Source organism: Syngnathus floridae, chromosome 13 (assembly GCF_059516105.1).
Source record: "Syngnathus floridae isolate MCC-2025c chromosome 13, RoL_Sflo_1.0, whole genome shotgun sequence".
Lineage (NCBI taxonomy): Eukaryota > Metazoa > Chordata > Actinopteri > Syngnathiformes > Syngnathidae > Syngnathus > Syngnathus floridae.
In genome coordinates this window covers 9,220,529-9,239,420 of record NC_142425.1, presented here as the reverse complement: position 1 = coordinate 9,239,420, position 18,892 = coordinate 9,220,529, and the positions used below count along the sequence as shown (strand labels likewise).

The 18,892-nt window shown below is 44.5% G+C and overlaps 1 long non-coding RNA gene across 1 annotated transcript in view; it reads left to right on the top strand.

Annotated features, from left to right (window-relative positions):
• Positions 1 to 18,892, top strand: part of LOC148388547 (uncharacterized) — a 33,778-nt gene that overhangs the window by 7,288 nt on the left and 7,598 nt on the right. The window contains exon 3 of the long non-coding RNA XR_015861995.1: positions 712 to 827. This is a non-coding gene — a long non-coding RNA (uncharacterized LOC148388547). The remainder of the gene's footprint in view (positions 1 to 711; positions 828 to 18,892) is intronic.

Below are 18,892 nucleotides of genomic sequence, written 5' to 3'. Positions count from 1 at the left end.
TATTTTCTTGATAAAACATCATCATAATAATGCATGAGAAAAAAGGAAAATTAAATTACATTTTTTAAGGAATAAAATCTAACTGAGCTTTCTTAGTTAAATTACAAATACTTATATTCATTGACTCACTGCAGATACATCGAGAACATGAAAGCAGCACGGGTTGCCATGCTTTTTTCTAAATTTATTTTTAAAGCTATTAAATGCCAAGGGCAGTGACAAAGCATTGCCGTGTGACAAGCTGGGAGGAGACCGGGCCGCCTGACAAGAAAACTCAATAGGTGGATAAACACCTTCATGGAAATGAGTCAGATATTCTGATCCACGGGGCTGGATGAGAAGATTAATGGTATTGATGAATCCTAATTAGCGTCACGCCTAATCAAACCATGAATGCGGGCTCTTGTTAAGGAGGCAGCATGCGTGCCTAAATAGACCCCGAGGATGGATAATACAGTAATAGCCACTGAGTCACGCGGGCACCAAAATAGGAGGCCGAGGAAGTCGGAGTGCAAGAACAACTCAAAGGAGAAGCCATCGTTCTGCCTGCACACTCGGATCCCCCCTCGATGTTTTCACACTTGCAATTTGAAGCAGCGATGGGATTAGTTGGCGGGATTGTTGGTGTGCATTGTGCGCTGACAGGATAGGCAGTCAAATCCCTTTTTCAGCCACCACTACTTATCCTTGTCCCTGTGTTGTCTCTTTCAGGCAGAGGCGCCTCGCTCTACATGCATGTAATCTAGGAGACAAGGAAGAATGAAAGGAGAACGCCGTGTGGATGAAGGCAGAAGAAATGGGATGACAGTGAGAAGAATAAGAAAGAGGTGAGGAGGGGGGGTGAAGAGTTTTCAAAAGAGCCCAACTTGGCTCCAAAGTGAGGTTTATGGTTGACATCGGCGTGTGAATTATTCATCCTCAACTTTAAGCCTGAATTATTGATAGAAAAAAAAAGCAACACAACGGTACAGAAGAGATATGATGCAAGACGAAGAAAAGAATAGTCATTTCATCATTATGTCCTGTTTTACGGCTCAATGAGATCCACTATGTAAAAATGGTGACGTTGAATCAGATAAAAACGAGCTGGTGAATACAGTGAAAGATTAGCTTGGGTGTTCACCTGCTACCTGAATTGATTGAATGCACGCTAAATGGGAATTGAGATTGTAGCTATTCACATAGCGAGTTTACAATAATTGCTGCCGGCAATCCAAGGTGACACTGTTCACATAGTTGACGACGAAAATAGTGCAGTGACGCAGATTTTTATGGACATTTAGCATGCTAATACACTATGTCAGCATTCTGTTGAAAGCCCCCACAGGGGATGTACCTTACACTAATATTAATGTTGCTGCTCTGCCAAAATAACAAAACAAAAGATGTGCCATATTTTTATTTTAGCTGTTTGCCCATATGTCGATAGAATTTAGCAGCTCCTCGCTTTGCCGATTGTAGCGTATGTCCACAGCCCACACACACACACACACACAAAACAAATTTCTATCCTCCCTTTTTTTTTTTTTTTTTTCCTCCCGAATATGCCCTTTAATTGCATCCCTTCTTTGGCGTGAAAGAGCCTCACTCCAGTTTGGACACAAGCCATTGTATGGCATTGAGACCTAGCAACGGCGCATAAAAGGGTGTTTCTGATGGCTGAATAGACAGATTGATGGAAGGATGGATGATGTTTAGCCTGAGATTCTCTTTGCAAAATGGAATAAAAAGACCTCCGCCCCCCCCCTCTCTCTCTCTCACTCTCTCGCTCGCTCATCTCCTCTCCCTTTTGTTTACTTTATCCCCTTGCTGCAGCAGCCACTGTGACGCTTACATACATCCTTCTGTGAGTGTAACTGAGTGTGTGTGGGTGTGGGTGTGTGTCTGTGTATGTCTGTGTGTGTGTGGCTCACAGAGGCACAGGGCCCAGACACTTGGAATCATTTAGTGAGAATCTCGAGTGTGGGAGGAGAGGAATGCGTGCCCAGATAAAAGAAAGAAGAAGTGAAAGAAAAGCAGAGCAAAGATAAGGGAGGGGTGGGGAGTGTGAGTGATTGACATAGAGGTAGAGAGAGGGAAGGAGGGAGAGAGAGAGAGGGACAGGTGAGCAGTATAGATGGATGGAGGAAGAGAAGTTTACTGTCTCAGTAGTGGACTGCAAATCCGTAAGCCAAATGTTAGCAAACCCCATTCCATTCTCTTCTTCTGTTCCCAATAATGCTCACAAAGAAGCTTCTTCTACGTGCAAATTTTGCCTCCCACATTCCCTCCTCTGGCTTCCGGTCTTGCTTCCCAGTCCTGTGCCAAGGCCAGCAACCTTGCATGTATTGTGTGAGCATCCCTCACTGCTGTGTGTGTGTGTGTGTTCCGAAATGTGTATCTGTTGGTGTGTGTTTGGGTGGATGCTCAGCTCAGTCAGAGACTTCTCGTGGATGACTGGCATCCTTCAGGGGAGTAGATGCTAAAATGCACCTCTGATGCTAAACAAAAGTTCAGTCAACCCCGGTTGGATACTTTACAGACAACCCGTAATAGGTGAAAATATGAGACTGTAATAAGAAAAAATATTCTAAATAGTTTTAACCCGCCAACACACTTTAAGCTTATTGAAAACACTTTTTAAGCGTGTAGTGCACGATGGTGGTATGTGATTATCTGTATGTGAGCTGTGGCCAACAGCAGTTCCTGTGTGAGATTGCTTAATGCTTCTTCTGGGTTTCAATAAATGACTAAAATGTAATTAATTATCAATTACACGGCCAATAAACCTTTTAAAAGAAGCTGCAGTGGATATAAAAAGTCTACACTGCCCTGTTCAAAGAGTTTATGCATTGCAGCTCAGCAACGAGCACACGACTCAAAGTAATAGCTCACAAAAGTATATTTTGTATTCTTGATTCAAGTCTTATGCAGCGTTTTACTAACCTTTGATCATCACGCCGTGATGAGGAAAGTGTCTACCCTTGCAAACCTGCAATTGGCCTGCTGACCCAGCTGATGAGCTCTGCATTACACGCCTCGAACAATCAGCCGGCTTTGTTCGTTATCGACGAGAAGCGATCCCTAGCTAGCCTCCTTTTTGCCCGTAGGTCAAGATGATTGCCAATCAATCGGAGGTATGCAGCCGTTCTTCCGCCTTTAGGGGAATAATGCACATTTGCGACAAATTTAAAACAAATCTAATGCCCAATTCCAGTTTAATGATGGAAGGGGAGGCATTATTGACCAGGAAGGGTCACGGAATGAACTGGATCCAGCTGACCCGAATGGCTCCTGGCAACAAGGCGGGCACATTCAATCTCACTTGACCCCTTATGCTTTGACCCTTCACCTGTGGCAAGGCTGGCCCAGCGTGAACTCTCACCTCCGGGGATCAATAGCTCTTGACCGCCACCTCTGGGACCTCAGGACTGGACTATTGAAGTGGGTGCAGGCTGGCACCAGGGGGCTGACCCAGCAGGTCAGGTCCACTGCCTGATAATGATGTTGGGGCTTTGTTTTGAAATGTATGTAATTAGGGGTAATGGGTTGGAACAATGCCGTTGTATTCACCTGCGATGTGATTTTTCTGGAGTAGTGATACAAGTTTATGCAAGTGACTTATTTGTTGGATCAAAAGCTTGACTCAATGTGCCCAGTTCGAATCCTTAACCCGGTGGAAATAACCCAGCAGAATTATAATAAATATAATAAAATAAATACAAATATAATAACATAAACAATAATAAAAAATATATAATCATAAAAAATATAATAAATGAAAAATACAATAAATTAAAGAGATAAATATAATCCACACGAGTTGCTCCAGTATCTCAAATCTGGATTATTCATCCCAGGATGTTTCTTCCTCAGTACAAGACCACAACTTCAGATAATGCTTGTTCTCATTTTCCATTCTTTTCATACTTTGTCGGTGCTTTCACAGACTCTCATGAGAGTGGAGGCATGACTCAGACTTGTGGCTAGCGACTGTGACTCAGAAAGGAAGGAAAGAAGGGAGGGAGGGAGTCAAGGGATAGAGCCGAGGGAAGTAAAGGGTGCCCGAGATGAGATGCCCCCCCGCCCCCCTCCTCCTTTACCCTGCTCCTGGCTTGGCTAGTAGAGATGAGCAGCTGGCCATGAATACATGAGTGGCAGCCCGCCTCAACACTGCTGAAAATAGCCAAAGAGAGAACCTTCTACAGCATCTGCTCGCTATCTTGGATGGAAAGCAGCAGCAGGATCAGGGAGGAGAGTTGTCCCAGCTGTGGGTCTTGCATGCACAGGCACCGATGTTGAGAGAAGGAGAGAGCGAAAGAAAGAGGTGAGCTAAAGTGTCAATACGAAACAAAGGCCTTCACTCCCTGGGCGACGGCCGCATTGATCAGTGTGTCATCGAGGCATGGATTTATTTGATCCTTATGTGCAGCCCAGAAACAAACTGGGCGCCTCCATGACTTCCAAAAGCATTGTCAGGAATCACAATATCGCTGACAGTTTGCGCACCATCCCTGCACCTCCTCCTCCTCCTCTTCGACGGTCTCCTCAGTGCTCAGGCAAAGAAAGACCAACTCATTTCCATACAAATGGAGTGAGAGCCTGCAGCCCAGAGACCCAACGGAATTGCAAATATTTCATCTTTGCCTGGAAGCCGTGTGCTATTACTCCGCGGCTATTATCCCTTCCCTTTCATTCCTTCTCCTCTCCGTCCCCCCCCCCCCGCCCTCCCCGCCTCACCTCCACTGTGCCTCCATGCTTGCGCTAACCCCATCCATCAGACAGTTTTCAAAAATCCTCCCGCCCACTGTTTTTGCAGGATGACGTTCCCATCCCTTCTTCTTCCATCTGCTTGTTTTATCTGTACGTTCAAAAATAACCCCCCACTAGAAGGCCAGACCCGCTCTAAGCTTCTAATCTGGTCGCAGTGCACAATGATCTTGGCTTCAAAGCGCCTCTGGAGAGCCACTGACGTCCGCCTGTGTCGAAGGACGCCTGCGTGGCATCCTTCCCAGCATCTGCCCGGCCAGCACTTGTGCGTTCTTACGAGGGCACAACAGCTTGCCTGGCCCGGATGCCGGGCCAGTCGCCAGCTGTTGACGCAGTCGGAGCCTGTCCAGGCTCCAACATACTTTTTACACCGCACCTTTCAACATACAAACTCGGCAACCACTCTGCAAATGATTGACAAGTCACACCTTGTGTCGTTAATTGGTTGTTTTTCCTCGGGTGCGGTTGTTTATTGAAAAGCAATTATAAAGTGGGTGGGGCAGAGATATTTTCACAGGTCATATATTTAGTCAGGTCACAGTAATAAAATATGATAAGTCTTTAACATTTATTTTCTAAGTAGTCACTTGTGAAATTATTTGGAAGTCAACCACAGAATGCATCACACTTAGTGATTTGCATCTACTATCGATCGCGAGTTCTCATGAGTTCCTATAAAATTCTCACGAGATCACATTCCCAAATTTCTTTGGAGTCCTTACTGGCTCTCTGTTATTCCCAAGAAGAGACCCACCCCCTCCCTTGGTAGATAAGGGAGTCCGTCACATAGCTGATTGTTCAAAGAGGAGCAGAGGGAGGACAAGGCAGCCCCCAGATGGACACTGTGTAATGTTGTTAGCTATCGTTAGCTAATTTAGTCACACTGCCAGCAGCTCCCATTACATGATCTAATTCCCCCCCTCTCGAGCACTCTTCCCATCCAATTTGCCGGGGCTCCTACACAGCCCGGAGAGGATGAGGTGATGGAGGTGAAAGACGGATGGACACGTGTGGATGTGTGGAGGAGGGTCCAAGCGCAGGAACTTCTCCAACAAAAGAAAAGGCATCAAACTTGAATGAAGACATTAATAATTCAGGATCAGATTTCTTCGCGTAAACATTTTTTTTTTCACGCCAACTAAATCAAATCCACCGACCTCAACTTGGTACACCTCAAAAATTGAAAATAACTTACTGTCAAATATTTAATTTCACTTAGCGCGAATGCCTGTGTGTTGCATAAATTGGCTGCTTCCAAGATTCAAAAGCCCCGAATAAATTTTAGATTATAAATGATTCAATCAATTTTCTCCCTTTGCTCTCATTTCAGAGATCAGTGAGTGAGACATTACCCTGCGTAATTTTTTTTTAAGGCATTTAATTGTTCTGCCTGTCACTATGACTCACCAAGTCAAGATTTGCAGTAAATAATCATTTCCCAAGCAATTAAGTGAAATTGGATAATTCTTCGCAGCACACCTGATGATCTCTCACAGGCTCAGTGGTTGAGAAAAGTATATATGGAGACTGAGCCTATGTGGCATAGAGGAGACGGACGGCTCTTTGTTCGGCAGGCAGCCTGTGTGTGGGATCTGCTGTTGTAGCAGGCTGGACGTCAGCTTTGTGCCCGCCAGCCTGTGCTGTTACTCAGTCAAATCTCCCTAGAGGGAAGGCAGATCGCTACAGCCTGGCCACCTCCAGACTGGGTCAGAGGCGAAGAGACGGTACAGGGAGGGAGGTGCGAATCTCAGCGGGGCTGTAAACGAGTCTGGGGGCGGGGTGGGGGGGGAATGTGGTTGCACACACACACCCATATGGGCATGCAAGCACATGGCCAACAAAAACGGCTTCCTGGAAGACAAACAGGCTGCTGTTTCTTTCGTGGTACGTTTTGTATGCATGTTGAGTCAAATAACATCCAGGCAGAGGTAATTATCACCTCTGTATGGAACTGTCTGCACGGGAGGAAGGGAGGCGGCGGGTACACACCCAACGCATTCACGTGTGCATGCTTGTGTTATCACGTTAAGTACAAACAACAAGGTTGGGCCAATTGTGTAACGTGGCGAAATGCAAAAATGCTGTCATTTGCATGCCGGGCCAGTAGGTGGTGATGTCATGAGGCGTGTCCCATAATGCTGATAATCAAATTGTTGAATGAATGTATTGTTTCTACCTTTTTTTTTTTCAAATGATCACATTTTCTTATTTTTTATTATATGTTGTTGTCATTATTCTAATACAGAAAGGAAATATTTTGTTTTTATTGTAGTTTCCAAGATTTGACTTTGTGTCAACGTTGAGATCTGAATAACAGCTGCTAACTGAGCTAGTATAATTTTATTCATGGAGACTAGGAACTAAGAAGCATTTTGTCACAACATGATGTCCTTTGGGAGATGACAAGCAAACGCATACAAACTTCCTGTGATTGTCAAGCACAAACGACTGGGACTCACATGTTTGTGTGTGGGTGGCACATCTGGCACGCTAGAAGCTAATAACCTGCGTGTGTGTGTGTGTGTACATGTGTGTACACGTGTGTGTGTGTGCATGCTTTTTCTGGAAAGCATGAAATTGATCACTCACTGAGTGGGGAGCAACATTTTTCATGATCAAAAATGTGGTAACAACCAAAGAAAGCAAATGAAACTTTATACTTTAAAGAAATAAATCGTATCTACCTGTACTTCATATTTATGGAATTGGAGTTGAAACCACTGCCGGAGCTAGAGTGGGGGATGTGGGGGCACTGCCCCCCCTTTGAAATATGCTTGGACTCCATAGTGCCAGGCCAAATAGATTTTTGGTATTTTCTGATTTATCAGAGACTTTTTGTAGATAGCTAGCTAGAGATGGAGAGATGACATGCGGCTTCTTTGTTGTTTTTTCTGGGAACATGAATCATGGTGTTGATGCTAAATAATTGGAGAACCCTCAAGAAAGCAAATGTTAATTCAAGTTATGTGCATGCATCGTTGCATTGATAGGGCAGTTTTCGATTAATCACCCCGGCATGCGTGTGCGCTGTGCCCATTTTAGCCAAATAGGAGGAGGCGTCGTCGTCACACAATGTTCTTCATCACAAATGAACGGGTTGCGCTAACCCAAGGCAAGGTAGCAGAAGGTTAATAATGCACTGTTTGTCCCCACTGGCTGAATGAAACAATCTCTGTTTATTTGCCTGCGCCACACTCCCACGACGAGCTGCAAACAGCAGGACAGAGGCGTGGAAAGAGGGAAATTGCAGAGTGGGGGGGCTTCGAGAGAGAGGAGGGGGGGGGGCTCCTGGATGGGAACGAGAAAGACAGATGACAAATAGATGATTCTCCATTCCCACTCTGACACCCACCTACCCCTCCTGCCGTGTCCTCCATTTCACTGCCGAGAAAAATTCGAACAGTTCGGCCCACGTTTGTTTTCGCTCTTTCTCTTTTTCCCTTGTCCCTCTTTAGCTTCCTCCACATCGGACTGTGTCTGTGTTTATCCGTCTCTCTACTCATCCTCCCACTCTCCTGGTCATTGGACGGGTCAGGACTGGAGTCACGACAAGCTCTGGGATTAGACCCCCCCCCCTCCCCGTGCCCCCACTATCTGTCATTCATCACATCCCACAGTTGACAGCTACCTCTTCCCACTCGCACCTTCTCCTCCACACTTCTTATATCTTGCTTCTCATGCATGTGCACCAATGTACGCACTTGTATTCATTACACAGCAATGAAATGACTAAACCTCATTATAAGACATTTTGTTAGTGCCCAACTCCTTGCCTGCCATGCATCCAAGTCATTAACCCCAAAGCCACTGAATAAAATGTGAGAATATACAGTCACTAGAATAGGGGGAGGGGAGGGACGAGGAGAATGAATAAAACTGAAATACAGGAAGGAGCAGAAGAGGCGGCTTTGGAGGTCTGCTCTTAGTTCCTTATAAACGTATTCAGTGCACTTTGACCTCCTGACGAATCACGTCATTCTCGTTTGAAATTGTTGCTTTGATTAGCTCCGAATTCAAATGTAAACACATTCAATTTATTTCCATTTTTTTTTTCTAAAATATATTTTTAATGTAGAACAGTAGAGGCAATAATGGAATGAGAGCATAATTATTCAAATTAAGTGCAAACTATTCACGCTGTGAAGGAAGTACACAGGATGTAGATAATATAAACATAAATAAATACTAAGTGAACAGATAAAGCATGTAGGAGTGTGTAAAGTCAACCAGAGTCAAACAGGAAGTGAAGTAGCGAACAAAAAAAAAAAAAAAACCATGGTTGTCAGAGTAACTGCTAACACCCACCACAGGGTCGTATTAACTAGGTCACCCAGCACCTTCGGGTGTCTCGGCGAGTGCTGCAATTTTCACTTCTCTCCATTAGGCCAACATTTGGGCTCATTCGTGTCCACCTTAATGGCCACCGTGGGGAAGCTCATTATTCTCTATCCCAACACTACTATCATTTCTTTTAGCTTTTCCATTTCCCTAGGTAAACACTTTTGCTCACCTCAGGTCCACTTTTTTTTTTTTTTTGCAGCGTATGCAGCTCGAAAATGAGGTCGACATGTCCCTATTGATTTCGTAGAAAGAAGTGCTTCTTTGGAAATGTATGATACGCTTTCACCAAAGTCACCTCAACTGGTGGAAACACGCTCTAGCCAGTCAATTGAATCAATGCTAGATCCAAATTAGAGATTAAACATGAAATTGTGTAGAAGATTCGACCAATAGGAATGGAAAGATAGTTACCCCCACCTCTGTAAGATGCATTAGACCTTCACGAGAGCTCCCGTCTAGCGATTCCCAACAACTAACAAGTCCCCCACCCTGTCAGACTACAGAAGAAGCACATGTGACCCCGAAGCCCCCGGAGCGTTGTGGGGGGGTTGCAGAAGTCTTCCAGCAAAAGGTTAAATATCTGTCTCCAGCTCCCTGCCAAGTCTGTCAGAACTGATGAAGCCCCCATTGGATCAGAGGTCTTCAAGAATCTAGACTCCAGATGGTCTCGAGTCAATCTTGAGGACGGAGCATGACCTGTGAGATTTTCAGGGATTTTCAGATAACTTCAAATTGTTAGGTTGAGTCTTCACATTGTGTTTTCATTACGTTTAACTTGAACATCTAACTGACTTGCATTGGAGCTCAGTTGCTAACCAAATCAGCAGCAACTAAAAAGGACCCAGTAAAAAAAAAAAATCGGATTCATGAAATTGTAAAAATTCATCCGTACAAACAAAGACCTTCCCCCTTGAACTCCGACCTCCCCAATCTTAATTTGAGTCAATAAAAGACCGTCTTCTTCCTTCCTCCTAAATCGCACCATCTGCAGTAGTTAAGATGCCTGGCATGCGCTTGCAATTAAAGTTACGGACTTTGGAGTCTGCAAAACTTCAGACACCCACCACCACTCGACAACCTACGTTTATCGTGATCCCTCAGCTTTAAGCCTGCGTCTATATTGTCCGTGCTATGACTACTCCTCTGAGTCAACTCATTTAGTGGTGGTTTGTATCATCTCTGCATAGCTCCAGTAATCATCTACCCGTTTGATATTTTTTTGCAAAGACACACTATACGGGCTGCCAGACAAAGACGTGAGCGAGATCCAAGCATTTTTGCATATGATTAATGCAAGATGACTCACTGGCCGCGGCCTCAAGTCGCACATGCACATCATCGCATATCTGTAGTTACCGAACGCGTCCACCCACGCAACGCACGTGGATTCCCAGTCAAAAGTCAAATGCCTTTTGCGCGTTTAATATGTCGACGCTTGATGTTAACGCTCCTTTCAACCGGGGCTCGGTCTGCTTTCGCGGGGTCGTCCCGTATTTTACAGCCTTCTGTCATTTCTGGATACTTCAATGGCGTCCTTTTCGCATGAGTCAGCAGGAGAAGGAATTCGATGCGGGTGATTGTAAACGCATTTATTTGAACATCGACACTTTTTTTTCCAGGAAATGAGAACAAGTTGCAGCTCGTACCCTCAAGCTTTGAGACAAACGAGTTAGAGCAGACAAGCATATGTTTTTGGTCTTCCCAGTCTCTCTGTATTGAGGTCAACCTCTCATCTTCTGCACGATGCAAGACTGATCTGATCGGTATTACTGTAATAAACAGAAAAGACCAAAAGACGCACAGAAAAGAATTAAGTTTGGACACCTGGCATTCTGGAAGCAATGTCGTATAGATCCGCCTGCATTTTGTCATTGCACGGCTGCTCCGGTTACAAGCGGGCCTCGCATGGGGCCCGCTGGCTAAATTAGTTTCAGCAGCAGAGGGGATCAGAGTTGCAGACCCCCGTAACCTCCGCTCGGATCACAGAACCTTAACCCCCATCGCTCCGCTGAGGCCTTTGAAGTCGCTCATGGCTTTTCCTTCACTCACGCCAGCTGACTAGCAATGAGTGATGGACTGCTACCCATCCTCCCTTCGAGCTCATTTCTGATTTTCCTCTCTACCCACTCCCATATTCCGCCCCTCTCGGCTCGTCTCTTTTGGATTTTGTCCCCCGGGTTTTTATTTTTTTTTTCCTGCGTGCCTCTCACATTCCTGGGCGCTGACTGGATGTGTTTACGTTTGACATCTCTCCGTACCACAAAAAAGCCCGAGAGCGCATAGTTCATTAACGCTTTACCCTCCTCTGCCACCCAAAAGTGCTTCATGTAACAGAAATGGAAAGTAATTAGCAGACAATTAGTTGTTGTCGCTGATGGAGCACATTTGCATGAGTTAAAAAGATGATGGAGTCAATGGCTGGTGAAGTAGAAGATACAACACATAAGGGTGTAGTATGGCGCTGTCGTTTTTAATTTGCAACTTTCGAGGAGCACTTGAATTCAGGGATAAAGTGCTTAAAAGCAACGGTTCGCAACCGCTCTCATTTGAGGATTTTCAAAAATAACCTTTGAAAATACACGAATGTCATCTGTTTTCGAATACAAGTAGACGTATTTGCATGTCAAGTGAATTTCAGAGCTGATTATAAACATGTTGATAAATGCATGTCTAAGAACACAATTTTAGATTTTTTTTAATTTAAAATATTTTGATTTTAATCAATTCTTCTCTTGTTGCCTTTTAATTAACAAGTACAAATTTAAATATAAATTCCAATAAATACTACCCAGAATAAAGTGCACAATTTTATATTTTACAATCTCTATTGAGCAAAAGCTAAAAAGAAAACTTGTGAAAGTGAAACAAAATACCCACAAAAAAAGGGAAAACAAAATATTAAAAGGAATTGCATTAGATAGTTGTAAAAGTATTTTTGAGTCCGCAACCCACATGGGATCAAACTCTGAAAGCTGCTAAAAACATTTGCCTGGGGACTGTTGCGTCATATTTTTTTCATTCATATTGTCTGACCTCTGCAATTACTTAGTTCTTGCTATGAAACAGTTTCCTCACCCATGCCTCAAAGGCCATTCATAGAAGGAAAAGCAGATAGCATGTTTGTGGTTTTTTGTGTGTGTTGTCTGAGACATCTGTTGAGTGTTTTAGTCAGTTGCTCTATCATAAGGTCATCTCTTTCCGCTGCGTACGCTCGCGCCACCTGCATGTTGCCTCTGTCAAAGAACACTCAACGCATTCAAATATCACCGTCTGTCGCTCACATTGTGTAACGTTTCGCAGAGCAAACAGCACACACATGCTTGCCAGTGTGAGCCCTACCCGGTCCTGCACAGGTACATCGTTGTGTAACACTCCCACACCATCCAGATGTGTCACATATTCAATTTAAGATTGTAATTTGATTTTTAAAATAAATAAATAGCATTTTTATTTCTATTTTTTTATTTTTATAAACCGTTGAAAGCCGGCGGTATGCGCCATTGTGGGTGTGAACACAGCTGACTCCCCTGACCACCACCAAACCCTGGTGTAGCTTCGTCCCTGATTTGACTCATAAAATGAGCATCAGTTATCCAATATTCACCTCCATTTAGGTCATAAAAGGTTGAGTGAGTTTATCAGATCGTCCAAAGTTGACACTCTTAAAATATTAAAACATCACACTATGTGATACCCTTTAATAATTTACCCATAAATGATCATCGGAATACAATAACATAATAATGTCTTGTCAGTGTAGCACGTTATTGTCTTGCACCGTGTTTACGTTTGCGTCTCACCCTTTCCTTGCTAGCTTAATGCTTTTTATTATTGCATGCGCTTGATAATACGCCATTGTTGACGGGCCTTTCAAATTCCCCATTCAAAGGGATGACACGGTAATAGTCGCCTTGATAGCAGTAATCTGCCATTGTTCCATGCGCTCATAAAGCTAATATTCATGACTTAATGTAGCCGCCACACAGGGAGGGGAGGGGCGGGAGGGGGGGGCATGATTGATCCGGTGATGCGTTCACTTGTCATGCCAGCTCTCCCTCCGATGAATCGCCGAGCAAATTATATGGCACGGCGGCATGTGCGGTGAATCATTTTTCTTGCAAAAACGCGCCCTCGCTTCCAGTAAAGATCCATAACCGCGTTCCCGCCTCTTCCCAGTGCTGATGACTATTCCCAAGAAGGAGTTAACAGCTGGATTGACATAGTGGAGGGAGGAGAAGGGAAAGGATGGCTTAGCTAGTAGTTAAGATCTGTATTTAATAAGCATAAAAAAAGGGGAGGGGAGGGGAGGGGTGGTGACAGAAAAAAAAAAGTGGTGAGCTCAAGGTTGAGGAATCAGGAACTGCTCTTCGCTCCCCGCCCCGCGACGCCCACGGCAATAGCACCGCCGCAAAACAACCACCCACACCTCCACCCATGCATGCTCCGAGCCTACTCGACTTTCTGCTCTCTCCAACCGGAATGCTGACTTTCCAGGCCCACCCCCATCTGGGCTTATACGTCCTTCCCAATAAAGGAGAAGCAGTAGCAAAAACTCCACGAGATGGACTTGTTCCTCTACACTCGAGGGGAAGTGCCACTGTCGGAATAAAAATATCTCTGTGTGTGCAGTCTGCAGTGAAGGGAAGTCTGGTTCCATGCCAGACTCCACTAACAAGCTGGAATCTCCTCTTGACTAAAAATATTCACACATTGTCTCATGTGAGCAATTTGTATTTTTGTCCATGGAACAAAAAAAGACTACTTTTAAGCCTCAGATGAGCAAGAATCAGAGGCTGACAACACGGAAAAAGATATTGGGACTCCTGTGTAGAATTTCAACATGGAGGAAAATATGGACACACTATTTTTATTAAGTGTGAAATGATCCAGCGTTTTTAAATCTTTTGACTCTTGGCAGCCACTGTAGTTTAGAGCGAGGGAGGGGTGTGTTGTTCTGCTTACCTGCGAGGTCGGCTAGCCGGGAAGCGAGGCTGCCGGGATATTTGTCATGGAGCCCGCGGAGTAAATAGCAAAGAAACAAGCTGCCATCTGGGCTCATCGATTTTGCACGTGAAAAGGCAAATACGCCCATCCCTGTTTGCCCTTCCCGCTTGATTGGGGGAGCTTTACCTTTGGACATCACCTTTGATAACCTCTCACATGAATGAACCTCTGGCCTTCCTTTGTGGCCTTCTGGAGGCTTCAAAGATATCAGGACAGCATAGCTGACCTGAAACGAAAGGTCAAGCCAACTTCTGTCCACTGTAACTTTAAATATGACATGTTACAGGGTGGGGTGGGGTCACTGTCCTCAATGCTGGGAGAGAGCGTGAACGTCAGCTTGAATATCTCGTGTCGCCACCACCCGCCTCCTCTTATGAAATCTCTTCCACATTCCACCCACAGCTTCCAATGCTGCTGCATTGTGCTCTTAAACGCACTCCAATCCAAGCGGCCAGTCTAATCCCCAAATGTTCAAATTAATTAAAAGCAGAGCGGGGTATTTGGCGATTAGCAAAAGTTCTTTTTAATAGTTTTTCCATGAGGTGCGGCCAGGTATGACGTTTTGCGGGACGATAAATTCTCCAAGGGCGTCCAGGCTGCTCTGTGCAGCAAGCTCCCTGTTTGGCTTTGATGGCGGTGGCATTTGGCTGCAGACATGATTCTATATACACATGATGCAACCAAAATGTCACCCACTTTTTTTTTTTTTTGCAGTCATAAGACAGACGGCGGCTTTTTATTTACAATTGGAAGCAGGCGCACCTTTTATCACCTGTTATCCGCCACACCATGTAGTTCCAGAATTCTGCCTTCAGTCTTCCTATTGGCATAAAATCCTATCGGCCCATTTTGTTTTTTTGCAATATCACATGACCGAAACAGGTGTTCATTTCTCAGGGTTGCCACACGAGGCACCGCCATGCGTACATAAACGCAGGATATCACGTCAAGCGCGCTCACGCCTTCGTCATTCGATAAAAGCGCACACCGAGCGGCTCTGTTTCTGTGGAAGGAGATTCGAATCTTTATAACGGCGATTTGTGCAAAGATCTTCATCTTGACTTTTGACATATTTAATGTCGACAACTTCAAATAATACTTTTAGAGCTTCCCGAAAGGCAAACAAAAAGGAACAAGCTTGTGTTTGAAATCTCCTCTCCATTAATGCCCCCATGACTGCCCCTCGCAGACCCCCCTGCTCCTCCCACTCTCTTCCCTCTTTGTGCATTCCTCAGTGAGTGGGTGGAAAGTTCAATGGGGATGTGGGAAACCCTGAAGGGCAGGGGGTGGGGGGGGCTTGCCTCCTCCAAGAACAAGACTGTGTAGGGACCACTTATGAGTCAGTCTCTCCCAGCATAGTTGCGACGTTGCATTTAAATGTGACCAAAATATTAACTAGATTTGAAAGACCGCCATCCCCCTTACTATTGTTTTGTTAAGCATACTTTCCTTCAGCTCAAATACTCCTCACTTCAAATGAGGCCTTCACACTGACAAAGTGACATTCGGTGAGAGAAGGACCTCTGCTGGTTACATCCCGCTACTGCACCTCAATTATCAAACACCTTAAAGAAGACATAACATTTTAAAACTCTAAATAAATCACACTTAGAAATAAAATCATAAGTGTATGCGTAAGAGTGGGCAGCAGTAAAAAAAACATAAAAGCGTTTTAACTCATGAAGGCAGCACTTTTTTTCCCATTTCAAACATGTTTGCACTCGAGAGACATAACCATTTGTATACAACTAATTAAAAAGTCAATTTTTCAACAAATTTCCTATTAAAACCTCAGGCAAGTTGGACTTGGACCAGAATTTTCAGTCAGCAAGAGAGCGCAGTAGCTTGCGCGGCATGCCAGTAGTGTTGTGGAAGGGCTTACGGCTTTGATTTTGTAAAGTTTACTGCTGCTATTATGTTGATTTGTTTCTACTTTCTGAAAGGACCGAATTTTTGCAAAGAATTTGGATCAATTGTGACCCATTCTGTCCATTTCCATCAGTCCGTGCAAGCTGCTAGCCAGACAGCTGTCACATGACTCACTTGTGACACTATAATCATATTTGATTCTTGCGTGACATGCAAAGCAAATTATCGTGAATGTCGGAATGTGATCACATCAGTTTGGCGTCTTTTCTTTTGTTTGTTGTTGGAGCATCACGACCGACTCGGCAGGTACAAAACGGGCTGGGCCGTGTGGGCAGCTTGCACAAGAATGTCACACTGCCGTCATTTATTATAGATGCGCCTTGAAACCTTTTGTTTGCTTCGGCTTGACTTCTTTTTGGTTGTTGCTTTGTCTGCAAGTAAGCGTGCATGTTTTGTTTTTTTTTTACTCTGGTCCGTGGGCTTGCGAGCACAGGAGACACAGAAGCGGTGGGCGGCCGGTAAACTCTATTTCCCCTTCCTGTCTGTGTCTTTCCTGCATGGCCTTTGGCTACTAATGCAGCTGAAAACAACCCACCACACACCCACATGGTCACTGGGAGATGCTATGCTCTTATTTGGAATTGCACCACTACCACTAAGAAAGAATTCGACTTTGCAAAGTTAAAAGGCTTGCACAAATGAACGACAAATGTAGCACGTTGCACATTACTCAGTTGCTAGCATGTCGTGCTTTAATTAAAGGGACAGTGTGTCAATTATTTTGCCATCTAGTGGTGAACTAAAGGAATGCAACAGCCTGAGTTCAAACCATTTGCATGACTACTATCAATTCTAATGGGAACACGTTAAAACTGCATCCATATGGGCTCAATTTAAATTATAGTACATTGGTCCCATTACAATGTTTATAAAGGAGAAGGAAAACAGTTGGCGATATTCTGTTAAAACTCGAACAAGAACAAATACACACAAACACACACACACTCTTCCAGTTGGCTGTAACAATTCGTGTGATGTTTCTTCCTTCCTTCTTCTCTCAAGTCGCAACCTGATATGTCTATTTCTAAAAGTGAGCTGACAAATGTGGCACTTGTTCATGAGTCAGGACTCCATCGCTTCCTCTCTTTGTCCAATGTGGCACTCACACACGTGACGCTGCCTACACACACACACGAACATGCCCATGATCCATGTTCCCGTTGCTATTGCCCCCACACACCCCACCCGCCTTTGGTCATTGAGCTCATCTCTGCAGAAGAACAGCGAGAACACACAGTGAATCACAGTGAATCACGGGGTCCAAATAACACCAGACTAGAGGTGTTGCATTTAAGCGGGACTGAATCCATTTCTGTCCTGAGTATGCACCTTCTCATTATAGGACATGGAGGATGCTGACAATGGACATGCAATAATGACTCCTTTTAAATGTCACAAGCAATGTATCCTCTCATCTTTGTTTGGCATTTGTGCGGTGGAGCTGAGCTCAAATGGATGTTGGCGGTGCACTAAATCATGAACACACCGGACCGACTTAATAATTTAGCGTGAAAATAGAAACCTGAGACATGAGCCGTATGTTCACTTTGTCGTTTTGCTTCAGGCAGTTGTTAAAAAAATTCAGATTGATGCCAGTTATTACGTTCTTCAAATCTCAAACAATAGCAACAAAATGGGGATGGATGGATGGATGGATGGATGGATGGATGGATGGATGGATGGATGGATGGATGGATGGATGGATGGATGGATGGGTTCTACTACATTTTTGCTGGATAGAAAAGTTAAGCAGGTCCTGTAAATGAGCGCTGGTTAAACGGGTAGGTGGCAAGCCAAACATGACTGACAGATGGGAAAACGAGTTGGATTAAGATTGACATTGCAACTATACTAGCCGTCTATGTGGGCGTAAGAGGAGGGAATGATTCACTGAGCCTCCATTTCCATGTGTGTTGGGTGTTCTCATCCCTCACTCTGCCTTCACTGCTGCGGACGCCTTTCCATCAGCTCAATTAGCTTCCATCACGGCATAGAGTGGCGCAGCGGCTTGACAACACTTAATGCATTGATTGATTTGAGCTGCTGTTTTACAATAAAAACAAAGATAGCAAAAATCTAAGCTGAGCGGTTAGCAATAGCACGACAAGGCTAAGGGATCAGCGGCGGTGGCAGCTGCACTCCTCACATAATGACAAACATTATTGGCTCCTTAATGGGCGGCTTAGTAGCCCTCCAGTGTGGAGACCCCGCAACACGGCATTCCCAGAGAAACACGGCCCAACGAAATCAATGTGTGACTCCTTGAGCCGAGGCCTTAAAACGTGCCGGATGCAGAGGACGTCCTATATGCTCTTGGAGCTCCCTCGCTCCTTCCCTCTCTCTCTCCAATCCATACGAGCCTCTGAAGACTTATAAGACGAGACTCCTGCAAACACACACACACCTTCTCCATCCCCCACAACAAGCACTATCTGTCCACCTCCACTCTCAGCTTGTGGACAAAGCCAGAATAACAATGTGATGCTCTTAAAGGCGTAGCTTTGCAACACCCTTGTCATTGCACTCTACAAAACACATGCGCATATGTTTTCTTTCAATGTGTTTATTATACAGCAGCTCCATCCATATATGAGGTGAGGAAACTGACAGTTCATCCCATCGGTAATAAATATGCAAGACGAATTATGTAGGTCAACCTGTATGGTGGACTGTTACGATCCAGTATGTTGTTTTATTTAATATAATATTTTCTTATCAAATATACAAGAGCTCCCTTCACGTCCACCGTTTTGTTCCCTTTTTGCTGCACATATTTTTTTGTACAGTAGATGAAAGTGAAATATGATTGAGGTCTCCACTTCAATTCGAAGAATTCAAATCGTGTTCTAGTTAAAGTGGAGCAAACGTG